Source organism: Anopheles moucheti, chromosome 3 (genome assembly GCF_943734755.1).
Source record: "Anopheles moucheti chromosome 3, idAnoMoucSN_F20_07, whole genome shotgun sequence".
Lineage (NCBI taxonomy): Eukaryota > Metazoa > Arthropoda > Insecta > Diptera > Culicidae > Anopheles > Anopheles moucheti.
This window is the reverse complement of record NC_069141.1, coordinates 14,177,702-14,193,827: the sequence shown is the minus strand read 5'-3', so window position 1 is coordinate 14,193,827 and position 16,126 is coordinate 14,177,702. Positions and strand designations below refer to the sequence as shown.

The window sequence follows — 16,126 nt, the reverse complement described above, 5'->3', positions numbered from 1 at the left end:
CAGGACCGAGACGGCTAACGCTCTCTTTTGCGAGGCGTTGCGTATGGACTCCGACGTGTAAGAATTGTTTTCCTACAAGGCACCGCAACTATCTCCCTGCTGAGGTTAAGTTCGGATCGGAATTGCGCCCAAAAAGTATCGCAGACGGCAATCTAAACAATCTGGAACGCTCCCAGCGAGGTACCACAAAAATGCGATGGACAACCAAATGTTGTTTTTAAAAGCTCATGCCAAATAATAAATATTTCCCACTGCTGAGTCAGGGAAAAGCATCACAATCTTACGGAAGCACTATTGCACTGTGCTTGCAACTGTCCAACAAACACCAGAGAGAAAAAAAAAACAATGGACCATGTTGAACAAGTGTCGAGCAGGTTATTTGAAACGCAAAACAGGGCACCTTCAGTGTGTTTTTTCTCGGCCAAAAACATGCTTGTTTATGTGTTTGAGGTGCTGCTGAAAAACACTAGCGACACGCGGGGCAGCCAGTGGCACAATTAATGGTGGCGTTACAATTAAATTATTGTGGCTCTTAAAGCACACAACAGCTCAAAAATAATATTTAACTATTGCAAATAGTAAAACTCTCCCTTGTTGTAAATTCCAGCACATGAAGCCCACCGACCAACTGTTCTAGTTTAGGCAACGGAAAGTTATCGCCTTTTTTTAGTTTATTTAAATATTTAAATTTCCGTGATAAAACATTTCATCATAACACACGCACAACACTGCGTCACCCCTTTTCAGGTCCTTAACAAGAAGAAGGAGGAGGAGGTGGAGAAGGAGGGCCGAGGGATAGAAAAGTAACAGCAAATGCCAATCGGCAATTCGCTTCCCACCGCATCCGCGTGCGAGTGAAACGGAAAGCATGACAACAACAAAAAAGCTGCTGCCAACATTGCATTATGCTCGATCGGTTTTGCGGGAAAGCTGCTCCAGCATGATCTTCAACCCCTGCAACAAACCCTCCAGCATCTCATGTTGTGTTGGATGTGTGTGTGTTAGTGGGAGAGATGAAGCTTTTTTTTGAGAAGTTGTTGAAGCTTTCAATCTGTGTAGCGTGATCTCGTGAGCGTACCAATACAGCATCACGCACCTGTGTAGGATACACAGGGAGCATGTATCGGTGGTGGATTATGCGAAGCAGGTTGGGAAAACAAAAGATATAAAAACATAAAGTCAACATAGCATCACACACACATACACGCACACATTCGTACGCTTCTCCCTGGCTCAGATTACTGCGAACGCTGCTCCCTCCGGAGACCGGTCTGGCTTTGTGGGGGTATCGACGGCACTCGGAAGAGGCTGCAAGCCGTTCGAAATGGTTGCGATCGTGAAAAGGGGGGTGAAACAGGTAAATCCGCGCCGTACGTTCGTCGTCCATACACCATACATATCGCCAACGAAATCCGTTCCGTTTAAGCCGCCACATCGCATCGCTCTTTCACTTCGTCTTCGACTCCTTTCTTCGGTCTGTCCATTCCTTGTTTACTGTTAAGCCTTCCAGCCTCTTGCAGCATCATCGGGCGGTCGGTTCGGGTTTTGCATCGCGGGCTAGCTAAAGGTGAAAGAGACCCCTCCTAACCATCCCTCCCGAACAACCCTTCCACCTCGCTTCGTAGGGTTTACAAGCGTCACGACCCTACAGCTCGGTCCGTTGGAATGCGTCCGTCAGCTTCTTCTAGTCTTTCTTTCCACCCCCCTCTCAGCATTCCCCTACCGCATAAGCCCTCACACATCACAAACTGACCGTTGACGATCGGTGTGTGTTCGAATGCAAAGAGCCAACCGAGCGAGTGGAACGCAACAGCAACAACAAAACGACGACGACGACGACGCACACTCACTAATAGCTGAATCTGAAAATTCGACCTGCGTCACCCGAAAGCCAAAGTCCGATAGCAGCCGCACGGCGCAAATACGGCGTGTTTAAGCGCTGCGACGTCGCAATTGTTGCGCAGATTAAAACCCCAGCGCGATCGCGAGGCGCACGATTTTTTTCTTCCCGATGCCAAATATTTGCACTATCGCATGACGCAGTTTTCGATATCTACTGGGGTCCGCTTTCGCTAATGCATTGGTTAAATGGTTCGCACGTTTGCAATCGAAGAAATGGACCGGTACCCAACAGCAAACAACGCTTATCGGAGTCAACAGTCAAACGCACCGGGCTTGCAGATCTTGGCATGGGAGGTGCTTTTTCGCTCTCTCTTTCCCTCTATTCCTCTCCCTGTATCTGATATTTAAATTCGAAATCATGTTTGCGTTTGCTGTTCTGATAGCAAGCTGCTGTCTACCGATCCGAACATAACAAGAAGCGGATTGGAATGGTTAGTCAAACAATGTTACCGTTTTTTTTTCGCTCGTGTATTTGTGTTTGCATTCTACCGGAAGAAAATGCGCATTCTGTTTGTAGTTCACTGCCAGGATCGCGCAATCAGCGCGGCAGTGCTGTGGGAATAGACTTTCCGAATCTCTCTATCCCTCTAGCTGGACTTTTGGTCTCGATGGATTTGAAATGTAAAAAAAAACATTTGAAGGATAACCAGAGGAAGTGGTTGATAAGTTCTGTTTGCCATAATAATGCGTTTGACGTGGTGCTAAATGTTCTATCACGGGCAAACATATTCGTTCGTCAAACAGTTTGATATATTGTGCAATGTAAAGCCATGTTTCTGTACCAGCTTCAGCTGCCGTTTGATGGTGGATAAGTGGTTGTCAAACGCTCAAGTCACAGTCCAGTAGGGCATGAGAACTATTTCCGGTGTGGTTCAAGATTTGTTCAGTTGTGTTTGCATTTGAAAGGATTATAAAATACGGGAAAATAGTTTCTGTTGCGAAATTACAATGCTAATGATTGTTTACTCGTATTCTATTTGCTTCTCAGTTCGGTTGAAATAGCTAACAGTCGTTATTTTAAATTTGAATATTTTGTCGATCTGACAAGACATACACAAACATAAGATGAAGAGACAAATATAGAGATATGAAGAAGCAAAGATAGTTTTCCAAATGTTCGAACATCATTGCCGAGTTCACGTATCAAGAACTTACCAAATTATAAATATATTCATAAATGCCCTGTGAAGACTATTTCGATGCTTAATTCGCTTAATTTCGATCGCTTGCTTGATTTCGATCGATGCTTAATTCTTGTCATAGTTTTGAAAAATAAAATAAAAATTGAGAACGAAAGACTTCGATGAGAGGGTAGATAAGGAAGTATTTGTAACACTTTGTACAATTATCTTTTACATGATTTTCAATTAAAACCTAAAAACTATATTATATACTTAGCACACCTGAAAACAAATAATCACCAAGAATACATAATTATCATAAAAAATCGACCCTTTTATTCATTATTTAAAGTAACTGAGTAACTGACATAAAAAGCTCATGCGACCTCACAATGTCTTCAACTCTTGGGTACTATTCGCTATGTACTATACAGTGAATCAGCAAGTAGAATTAGCAAGATTGAAGCATCTTCTGCAAACGCGTACTCAATTAATTATCTCGCTTATCTCAATCACATTAACTTCAATTACCAACCACATATCTCCTGATACAAAACACCACCGAACAACCGTCCGGCTGCTGCGCATTATTTGCTAAATGTGCGCAGTGTTCGGTAGTGTTTCATCCACCAAACAGTGAATCAAGTTGCCGAAAGCGAACGGCCGATTTTGTTTGATAATTAAAATTCTTCCGCGAGCCACGGTTCGGTATGCCGACTTAAAATACGATATGAACGGAACGAAATACAAACCTCACTCCCAAGCATAAAAAAAAATAACATCAAAAAGTTTACCCGTCAAGTATGCAAAGTACGAAACGGTCGAGACATTTACAACCTTGACGACCTCCAGGAATGAGGCGTAAAGGGCTTGAAGAGTCGCGCACAGCAAAAGAATAACACTTCAGTGAGCAGTAAATGTTCGGTTGGGGCGTAGAAACACATCAACCAGTAACAGTGGATGCTGGAATTCAAAGTGCCGAAACACGCCGTACACGTTCACCGGTGCGATGTCCTGGCGTTGAAACCTTACACTAATTTATTAATTTGACGACGGCCATAAAGTATCGGAATTAATATTTTCACCCTCGGCGCTTATCTATGCCGATGGTTAGCACCGACCAACGAGCACCTTACTCGCGAGCTGGTGAATATGTTTGTAAGCAATTAGAAAGAAGCATGCTGTTTGCCGTCCGTTACGTTCGTCCTCCCCAAAAAAAAACCCCAGAGACCGTCGATTGAAAGCTAAACCGCCGATCTGGTGCGCAATAATTCACCAACGGGTTGATACGGGGCGATGGAAGAGATAGAATGCATATAATTTGGCCCCGGCGGTCGATACGCTTTGGCTTTACGCTGTTTTCGCGCCGGTTCGAGCGTTTATCGCCGTGTAGAACGTGTTATTTAATCACCTTGTCCGTGGTGACCGTTTCTCAATTGTTTAGCATCGAAAATTTTATTTACTACAAAAAAAACCCTCCTCGAACAGGTTGGAAGAGAAGGTTTTTTTTTTTTGCGGGGAACGGAACTTTGTGGTGGTCCTGAGCAGAAATAAAGCCTCCAAAATAAAACTCCCAACCAAAACCAAAAAAAAAAAAACACCCTGCGTTGAATATGCAAAACGAAGGAATGGCAGTTTTGTTTGTGCAAAACGATATTGGCAATACGGCGTACGGCATCGAACGGAGTTCGGTTTCTGTTACGGTACGCGCACCAATAGAGCCTGCTGTTCGGTTGTTTTTCCACACGATCGCGCCGAAAGCATAGCGAATACGATTAAACCACACAAATCATGATCGAAAGGCTCCGGGCCAGAGTGGTCCTTCTGCTGGAAATAAAAGAAACACCAATGGACCCCATCGGGGTTTTGTTTTCGTTTTCCCTCCTTTTTGGCAGGAATTTTAGTGGAGGCTCCAGAAATGGAATTAATTAGTGGACCAATTGAGGTGGACCGAAGGGTGAGAAAGAAATTGCCGCGTTCATCTTCACCGGCGCATCCCGTGTAGGGAGAGGTAACAAACAAAAAAAAAAAACACCAACGAAGAAAAGACACAGCATTCGTTCGCTTTGGATCGTAAAATTTGGACCATGAATGTGTGTCAGGTGATTGTGGAGCGCTTTATCAGCGGTTTGAGTGATTAGTTTAGCTAATGTTAATTTATGGAAAGTAGACGACGGGTTTCGCAGAACTTGGGGAGAAGAATTTACAAAACGTGTTTCATGCGACGGTCTGCATTTATGACGACCAGAGGTGGCAATTAATTTGACTTATATTAGTGCTCACCAAGAAAAAAAGCAAAACGCCATCAAAAATTTACTTTCATTTATTACTCAAAGCTTGGCCCAGCTAGGAAAAAACGGTGTTCTTGATTGTGCATAATCTCAAGCTAAAAGAAATGCTTGCAACATCGATCACGATACAGTCACAGCTAAAGTCCCGCTAGTGCTAATGCCACTCTCGGATTGCTTACAGTGCGACAATTTCTCACGGAGGCATGAAGCGAACCAAACTGTCAATTTGCCTACGACACGGGGCGTAACGTGAGTGCCCTTCAACCGGGAACAGCAAGAAACAGCAAGAACAGGAATCCTTGGACAGCGCGGGCACCCACTCGGGCGGTTGCATAAACCGACCGGCCCCGCAGAATGTGCCGACCGGGCAGAAAACCCCAACGCGTTCTACCGTACAGCAACCATTGCTCACGCTGTCGGAACAAATTAGTCAACAGTTCATGTCGGCGATAAGCGTTCGCAACAAAGCTGCGGTCACAGCCAGGACCAACGAACCACCGTTTTTTTGGGAGGGGGACAGATGAGATGTGAAGATGTTTGGAGATGCGGTTTTTCAGGTTTTGTGCGATCTCTCTCGGACAGGTCTCAACCCTCACCCCACACGGACCGAATTCGTATCCATGGTTTTTTTTCTTTCTATTGCTCGGAGAATCAATAAAAATTTGGTATCGAAAAACGGATGGCGGGTTGGTGCGAGTGGTGTGGGGTGATTTGGCTAAAATCTACCGCCCCGATATGGCGACTAATTCGTTGGAGCCTTTCGAAATACCAAAAAGGCTCGTATTACACGCCTGTCAGTGGGAATCATTTCTCGTACTCTCGCGGGACTCCCGGGAGGACTCCACCGATTAGGTCTAGGCAGTGGAGTCGCTTCGTTCGAAAGCGCCGCGGAGCAGTATGGGTTTTGCTTGCCCACAAAATGGTGGCCCTCTCCGACTCTTCCAGGGGGTGGTGAGTGCGAGAGGTAACATTTTAATTTCTACCACGACATCCCCTACCCACCACTCTCCCCAAAGCCAGGAGGGGGAAGCAAACTTTATCGTTTAGAAGTTTCACCTGTACATTCCTTCTATGGTAGGAAATCTCTTTGATCATCGTTTATATTACGGGTAGGTTTTGGCCACGGAACGGAACGAACTGGTGCCGCCAACGAACTGGTGTCTGCACCAGATAGACCACGACGGCGAAAAAAGGCCAGCTTATGATAATGAGTATCAGCATCAGCAGCGAGTCTCACGTTTCAAGCTAGCTAGCGGTTTGGGACTCGGAGCTTAAAACAAAATGCCTCCCGGAGGTTGCGGCGATTGGTTTTCGTGTCCCAATCTTAATGAGTGCCGACAGTCGGGTAGGGTGGTATTTTTGGGGACATATGTATTTCATTTGTCAGTGACATTATGTTTGTTTTAAAATTTAGATTTATTATTGAAATGTTAAGCAAAGATAAAAAAAAAGTTTAGAAGTGACACGAAAGTTTTAAACAATGAATAATCACAGTAATTCAATTACTAAAAATATTCCATTACGAAACGAAGCATGAAATTTGAATACCCCAAATTTTTCAGCAATTCCATACGGATGGAAATTAGAATATATGAGAAGCAAAGGATCTAAAAAGAAAAAAAACTCGTAAAGAATACTTCGTCCGGAGGCATGAAGTAGTTGCAATAAAATGATAGCCAACAGACCCAATTCGAGACATGATATTGGCAAAAGTTAGTTAATTCCGGTAAATTATTTTGCAAAATCTAAATTGACAAACTAGTATTATATACTTCAAAACTAGTCGAGAACAATAAAGTAGTCCAATGGATAATATTTCGTCGATAGTGATTTATCTTCTTGGCTGATTGAAATGTCGAAAATAAAGGAGAACAAACCCAAACACCTGTGCAGTGTCATCAAACTAACTGTTAATTAAAAGCTCACCATGGCCGTCCGTACATCCGTCTACGCTACATAACGCTCTAAATTCCTCACCTGCGAAATAGAGAAGAACAAAACAAGAAAGGTAAAGATGAAAACAAGTCACTTTTCTCTAAATTGTAACAACCAACTTTGTTCCCTTTGTCTTCTCCCTTCCGCAACAAAAGTAAGTTAAACTGAAAGTGTCGAAAGTAAGTACGAGTTTTCGCGCACTTTAATAATTTTCACGCTGTGGAAAATGAGCTCACACAGCAAACGGAATAAACCACTTGCGTTTGGTTTCGTTTTTTGCACTCCACGGCTTCTCGTGAGCTGATTAGCTGTCGTAACTCCTTTTGGCGCATGTATGATTGTTTTTTTTTCTTGCTTTCTGTGAAATCTCGCCCCAAAAACAGAAGGGACCCACCGGAACGAATGTAATGACTTAATCGTCCATACCGGCATTCATGGTACCGTGTTTGACAGCTTGCAAGCTGCTGTACGCGGTGCAAATTGGTGTAGCATCAATTCGATTCCAAAAAGGCCTGCGAGTGTACAGATGGCATCGAGAGTCGATTTGCTATTCAAACACCGTCTGCTACCTCACCCAACCATGCATCAGGGGGTAGTGAAAATGTGTGTGCGAGTGTGTATTTACGTATGACGGGTTTATTGTTCTTTGCTCGGTGTAAGGTGCATCCCATCAACCTGTTACTTCGACCGAGGATCAGCGGACCGGCAAGTGAAACAGGTGACTTTTATGGAACGCAAGCGACGAACCTCCGAACCAAAGGCTGAGAGTGAATCGTAAAAGATGCAAATTTGACATTCCCTTGTCCGGCGTTTGTGTGAAGGACAACCGGGCGAAAGGATCTTCCCGAGCCGCAATACAATGCCATAAATGTTTATCGTTTTATGATATCCCGAGCAGCCTTTGGAGAGTAATAGTCGAGCGTACCTTTGAAGAAGTGGATATGTTACTGCAATGAGGTATCAATTATGCATATCCCTGGCAGATTGCGGCCGACAGATCTGTTTTGCTTGGCAGACAAACGGTATCTGCCGCAATCAAGATGCCGGACAGAAACAAAACCTAGAAAAGAACAGAAGAAATTCTTTACAAAAGAGAACTTAATGCTACAGGTGAACATAAACACGCCATCACGCCAGCACTGGGCAGGTAATTTAATCGAGATATAAAACAAAAACAGCTCATCGTTATTGTAGTAGGCAGTAAAAAACGACACGAACCAAGAAAAAGCCTACGTGAATTTGTGGCGCGTGAGACGACAATCGGTCGGGCTCCGTTGCAGACAACGTCGCCAACCACCGACGCCATTCGCCGGATATTATGAAACTTGTCATATCAGCACTATTGCACTTGCAGTTCTATCCTTTCCATTTTTTTTTGTGCTACACGTTCTACAGGTGAGGTGCATTCCTACGCCTGCAAAAAGGCGCACAACGGTCACCGGGCGGCATACGGATCCCCAGAACGGGGGATGAGATTTACAACACGTTTTAATCGGAATCCGATTTATGTTGTGCGATGTCGGTGTCTTATTGCGTCGACAGGCATGGCGGTGTGCAAAACCTAACGGAAACATAAAGGCGAACAGTACCGTGAATTAAGGTCGGGTGCGGGTGATGTTGTGACATGCTGGCAATTTGCCGGTACGGTTCCATTGCACATGCAGCACAAAAAATTAACCTCCTGCTCTCTTTCTCTCTCACCTGGGAGACCCCTCAAGACTTGGGGCAAATTGTTGTAATGCAGCGCAATTATGCGATCGTGTGTAGATCGTGGATGTAAGCAGAAAGTTCGGTGCCAGTGTCCGCATCGTACGTCGTATAATGGAACGTTGGGAATGTTTTGCTAGCATGTGTTTAATCCATTTTGCTAGCATTGTGACAATGGCGGTGTGTTTGAATGTTTTAACAAGTATGTGGTGAGGTGTGATAAAATATATATAAAACTCAACCAACAAAATCTTTAAAGTATGGAATTATACGAACATATACGATATTTCAAAGAACTATTACATTGCTTTGGGTTTCGAACAAGAAGTTGAACAAATAGAATGAATTTACCGTATTTTTAAACATAAAAATGATTTAAAAAATCAGGAATTATTGACCAATTCAAGTAAATTTAGAATTCATTTTTGTAGGGTACACAAACAAGTTTACTTGGTTTTTCCATTAAGTTTTGGCAATATTGTGAGAATAGCTTCACAATTTCCATCAACAACGCTCCTTCAAAGCGCAACTCAAATAAATTATTTAAGTAATTATTAATTATTATTTAATTATTATAAACTATTACTCCTAAGACTTCCATGTAGGTTCATGTAGGTTTCCGTGTAGGGATTTTCTTCATAATAAGAAAAAGTAACATGCGGAAAAACTCTTTTCTATTTAAAAGCTATCCTGATTAAGTTAATAATACATTATAAAACGAAGCGAATCAAATATAGACACTATTTACTTTACAAAACCCATGCTTAAATTTCCCACCTGGCAGTTAAATAACGTAGTTCTTTAACGATTAAACGTAAATCTAAAGGAGGCAATATAAAATATCATGTATTTAATAGTATTCTTATCCCATTAAGAGTTATATAAGCACTATACGAATTTGCTGTACTTAAGAAAATTTTAAATGATCTACAGTTGTTCTTATGATAAAAAGTGCTTTGGCTGTAAAATTCGAAATTCTTGTTCGTAATAAAGCATCAATTTCCCACTCGCAATCAGATCGCATTCAAAAATGCTTGCTGCTTTTCTTTTTTTGTTCATCAGACCTTTCAAGGGCCTTTAGGTACGGCATACCAACAGCAGGAGGGAGGACCCTTGGTCGATTCTAATAAACGATGTTACTTCATTAAGCCACACCGCCCCGCGAAGGGTTACAGCACACACACGCACACGAAACATTTCCCAGTGTCATAACGTTGATTACGCTTAATATCGTAGAATCAATCTTTACTTTCCACAATCCAACCCAAATTCTGATTAAAACGTCGTTCTCAGCTGGCCTTCGAGATCGGCAGGGCCCTTACAAAATGCGCCCAGCGGATGAAATAGGGAAGGGAAATCAAACCACTGCCCGTACAATCTCATCACGCGCCACTCATATACATATTCCTGGCGTTTTCGATATGCCCAACCGGTCAGCCCATTCCGTCAAACCAGTTTCAAGCTCCCAACCATCTCAAACATCCATTTGCTGGCATTTCACCTGACAGCAGCGCCCACATGACAGGGAGCGTTTCGGAGCATTGGAACTATTTCGAAAATAAATTAAAAGCATTTAATTATGAAACGAAAACAAAACGATAGCCACGTCGTGGATCGCCCTGATCGAATTTTCATCGAAAAACAGAAGAACGCACCAACCACCATGCTGGAGTCGCGAGTCGAAGTTGAACCCGGTTCCGAAACCGTTTGTTTGGAGTCGATTTTAGAGTCAGATTCCAGAGCACCCCCAGAGCTAGTCCCTTTTCTCCAGGCATAGTTCAACTCGTACCAGTTAATTTATAGTTCATGATTTCTCTATTTTCAGCCTGCAAATGGTTTTTCGTTTTGCTTTCTCACTTGGTCACTGCCGTCCGCTGCTGAACGTATCGAACGATCGCGCAGCATCCATTAGAGCCGGGAAGGTGAGTTCCCGGCAGTGTCCATTCGCACAACGTGAGGTCGAGTTGTACCGAACCTAGTCGGAAACAAACAGTACGGGCAAGCGGTCCAGGGCTCCGGTCCTGGGCAGTCGGTACGCCTGGTCACTAAATACTACTCGCACAGCGATCGTTACACAGGCCGCGCACGCCGAAAATGGGTACAAATATTGAACTTGGCTCAATATTTGCTCTGCCCGATTAATGGTCGTACATCAGGAGACTCCGACTCACACACGGGGCCGCCGGGCGATATGGAATGCTCTGAGCATGAAACAAAACAAAATTGTCCCGCGTTCGCCTGCGGAGCACTACGTTGGAATGCCGACATTATTGATAGGATAATATTATGTTTTGCCTAAAGTATGGCGCACTGGTTCGTGTGTGGTTTTTGTGTGCGTTTCGCTTTGAAGTATTGCCGGGTGGATCCCGATTGCTCACAACATCGGGGTACAACAATCGCTCAAAAAAGCTTCAACTGTCCAAAACCAGCGCTTCGATTCGGCGCATGATTAATGAGCGATTCGCTTTTGCCACGATCTATTCTCGCAACGCGCATATCAAAAGGCGCTGCAAACAAAACCGATGTACGGATTGGATGATTGTTTCGCCCCATTCCGCCGGTGACGGCAATAAATTTGTTGATTTTCTTCCCCCCCCCCCGTAAAAGGAGAGATATATCTCCAGGGCTTGGTCATTCGACATTTGGACAACGACGGTACTGTGTGCTGGTACGGTGATGCTGTTAACTAGCCACCATTAAGCGCTGCAGAGTGTGGTATTGAATGCTCATAAATAGCGTTGCGTCCGAAAGCCACACCCAGCACACTTACGGCACCAGCGTTGGTACTGCTGCAAGCAAATGAAATGTGCATAAAATTGTACCGCACACTGAAACTCATTAGGGGTTTTTTTCTCTTTATCCCGTTTATGACCTTGATAACTGATCGAGCTTGCGTATTTCGGTTTTAAAACCCCCATTTGGGGGTACATTTCCCCCCCCCCCCTCTGCTTATAATAAATGATTAAACTTTTCCCCCAAACAAATAACTCCCATCGAAGGGATGGAAACCTAAGCACCGTCAATTACATCCCAATGAACGATCATTTAACTTCAAGGCGCGCTCCCCCCAAAAAAGAAGCGAATAAAAAATGACCAAAAAGTCTGGGAGAATTTGGGCAACGTTTTCACGCTTTTCATAAATTTGAACGTAACAGAATCGATGGGTTTTCGATACTTTCACGATCTGTTACGTTGGTGGGAGAGCTTATCGAGCGATGTGCCTTCGATTGATTCGATCAAGCCTTACCGCACCGTGCGTTTAATGTTTTATTTCATTTGCTGCGGGGTGTTGGAATGTTCTTTCGATATTGTTTTCAGGATTTTTTTTTGTTGTTGCTTCTCTTTCCCTCTCGACATACATCTCCTTTCGTAACATCTGTGTTTAACGTACACATCGTTTAGGGCTGTTGGGTTCGGTGGGAACGGTGGGATACAAGATGGGTATGGAAACGGCAACCTTGAAGGGAAAATCGATTAATCACTCCCGTTTTCTCGCTCGCTGCTCGGAAAGGTTAGGACGAACGGTCAGCTGCGCGCTGAGGTTAGGATCACCCAAACTCCCAAACGCAGTGCGAAGCCACGGAAGATGCTCGAAAGAAGGAACGAGATTTTTCCCGTCGATTTACGAACTGCAGCGAATGTTGTTATTGATGTTGTAAATCTGGAGGTCAGCGTTTCTTAGCCACTCGAAAAACATTGACGGGTGTGAGAGAATCTTCAATGCTGCAGAGGCACCTTTGTAGCACAACCAGATAGGTGATATAGGTGATATAAGGGCGTGAAAGGAAGAACATTCTGGTGGAAAAGGTTCGTATGGACGAGTTGGCGCTTCGTCTAAATCTGAAAACATCCCAAATAGGATCGACATCAACCAGAGCGTTTCTTGGATAAACTTACCAAACTCGTCAATAAAGAGCGTTCATTTTGTTCCAATCGGCAAGGCAGGCTGCTAGAAGTCGCACAACGAAGCCGAAACAAAGAGAGATCCGAGAGGGATGAAATAAAAGGACCATCAGGTTTCTTCGCAATCTCAAGCACACTATCTGCCATCAGGTGTTGCGATGGTCTAGGCTAAAGTAGAGGGCCACATTGAAGCCGCGAGCTCTCAGCCCACCTTCTCGGGCCTTCCCTTCCAAACGAGTGCGATCGCCCCACGACACCGATCGTTTGCATGATCGTTGCCGCCTTATGCCTTTCGCGTTTCGAGAAGCATTTTGTTATTAAGTGGAAAGCTAAAAGCACACAATGCGTGCTTATCAAACAATCTCGATGGCGATGGCAGGTCCTCGGTCGGGAAGCTGCCGAACTTTTGCCGCCGCCTTATGAAGTCATATAGAGGTCGCGTCTATCACCGGTCAATCTTGCTGACTCGTCAGAATACTATCCAAAGCGGTTGGAGCTAGTGTGTGCGGATTTTTTGTTTTTCCTTTATTGTTCGGAGGAGGCCGCATCTCATCTCCCGGAATGGATACACGCTGGAGAGCTTCAAACGCTCGGAACCTCAATTTGACAGGTTGCCGAGAAGGAGGGCCAACCGTCAGTTAGTCGATCGATAATGAAATGACTGTATTTTCGATTTGGCCTTAAAACTGCATAAAAGCCTCTCATGCTAATGAGGTAACCGACCCATCCCACAAGAAATTGGGGAGCAATGTATGCGTTTGAAGGCAACTAGTTTGAAGCGGTGTAAGGATGTGGAGATTACACACAGTTTTGGACGTATAAAAATTCCTTCCCATCATCCACTCGAATCCATCAACAAACTCAGGGGAAGAAAGGGCCTCAGTTTTTTTCTCCTCCATAATCCCAGAGATCATCGCAGCACGCTGAAACGAGTCAAACCTCAATCAAGATCATGAAATCCTTTACATCCTGACAAAAAAAAAGTTATTGCGATGCCGCATGCCTTTAAATTCACACAAAAATTCGTTTAACATTCTTTTTTTTTGCCTCCATCGTGTTTAGAACTGTTAGCCGATCCTTTTCAATAAGGCACAAGCAAGCATTCTGAAGAAAGCGGATCGCTTCCCTATTCATCACCTTTGTCCCTTTTGTCCGGATGCCTGCTGCGTAACAGCACCTGATCCTTGCCTTTGTTTAGTTGGCAATGGTATGTGTGGACGTATCGTCCTGATTGTTTTGGGTCTCTCCTTGCATCAGACGCCATTTTTGCTTTCGGCCAGCTCGGTTACGGTTTGACTTCCATCTTAAGCTTCTAGCGTCCATTAAGCGAGAAGCATTCTGCAATATCACCTCAATCGTCCAAACCGATACTCTGTCAAATCAATCACGATCAGAAGCAATCCAATTGGATGTGGCGCAGTTTGAAGACTCGACACTCTTTCCAAGATGATCATCAAAATATAAGTATATTTACATATTCTACGCGCCACAGAGAAATGGGATCATTTTTCAAACAAATATTGATCCTCACGAATTGATCGAGAACAGCACAAAAGGGCCGCTACCCCTATACCACGGTACGATTGATGCCTCACGAATCTAATTCCAAAGGTTCGTGGTGGGGCTTCGAAAACTGGAAAAGCGTTACGCTTCACATTTCGCGCCTATTGTTCAATTTCTCGAATCACCCCGGACACGATCCTGAAGATGGTGATGCAAAATACGCCTGCCGGAGGAGAAAAAAAACAACGCTTAAAGTCGTTAACGCCAGCGAACGAAACGATCGTCTAAACTGTGCGGTGCTATCGGTGGTGGCGTACAACATATCACACGAATCGGTAAACGGATAATAAAACTCCGGCGAGGTGAAGTGCAAAAGCCATTAGCGGGAGATAATTATGAAAAATCATTTATTATACTAACTCTTTCCTCTTGCTTACGGCTGCCCTGGAGCTGTCCTGAATATACCGCCCCGCCAAAGGACGTTGGTTAAAAATGTTACAAATGATTGTGTCTGCCCGCTCTCTCTCCCCACTCCGGTCCGTACATCTTCAAACACCATCCTTCAATCCGGTTGACGTTGATGAAGTGCGGAAGAGTTACGAAATGCTTCGCTTTTGCGCAGCGCCGCCAATATATGCCTGCAACGGGGATTCTTGATTCTCGAACCTTTCGATATCGATGCTGATGCTGTCTCGCGGCTGAAACTAGTTTCGTTGTACCGCCAATCGTGCCAAGATCTGCACGAGCGAAGACGGCGCTCATCAGAATTTTAATTCCTAGCGATTGTTTTGTTGGTAAATATTAACTGTCTTTGATGGATAATGTTTGCCAGGGGTTTGCCAAAGTCAATAAAACGATCTTCGCTGGATTGCTGAGTGGATAATAAGATGAGCAGAGGGACGCGAAATATCGAGAGGGGAAAAATACAGTAAAAGAATGTTTTTTTTATTTGTCCAAGAATTGTGAGGATCTTTCTCTTGATGACTCGTGTACAATCTACTCATTTCTACACAGTTCAATAAGCTCCGTCGAAGTTGACCGAGGGTGAAGTCGATGAACTGGTCACGATCTTTCGCCTTGCTCGATCGGGAAGTAGAATCTTTCTAACTAACGGCCATTAGGCGTCAAAGGTCTCCGTCGGCGATAGTGCTTTGTGTTGCTGAGGAACATCACGGAGCTCTGACGCTTCACGATGGAGGTCATCCTCCTCTTAGCTAAACAACTCCACCGCTGCCTGGTAAGTAAGGTCACTCGGAAAGCGGCTCGGACCAAACATCGTGCGGCCGGTGTCCGTTTTCACTCGCAGGAATTTGCCTATCGCCGTCAAACGATCTTACCCGATCGTGATCATTCTGGTCACGTTCAAAATATGAAAACAGTGCAGAATCGTCTAACCAAATACACGAAGAATACATGCAGAAGAAATGTAATACTAACGGAGCGGGCGGTTCGGGACGCGTGACATAAATCATCATCGGAATTTGGAAGGGTGAATTTCACCAAGAACCAAGAAACCACCCTCGAGACGTAACAGCTCGTCGCGTAATCAACTAGCTTCTATCGGCCACATCTCCACCCCTTTCTGCTCCATCCACACCGATCGCCTGTTTACCATATCGATCATAATTCTTAAGAAGATCCCTTTACATCTTCACGCCAGTCGTGATCCTCATCATGACCGTCCGTGTCTGCCGTTTCTGCGAAGGTTATTCTGTTCCGAGCTTTAAGCTCAACGTTTTTCCACACAGCATGAGTCTACGACAG

At 44.3% G+C, this 16,126-nt stretch overlaps 1 protein-coding gene across 1 annotated transcript in view; it reads right to left on the bottom strand.

The window, feature by feature from the left end:
• Positions 1-16,126, bottom strand: part of LOC128305654 (epidermal growth factor receptor) — a 92,089-nt gene that overhangs the window by 34,906 nt on the left and 41,057 nt on the right. The gene's annotated exons all lie outside the window — the stretch shown is intronic.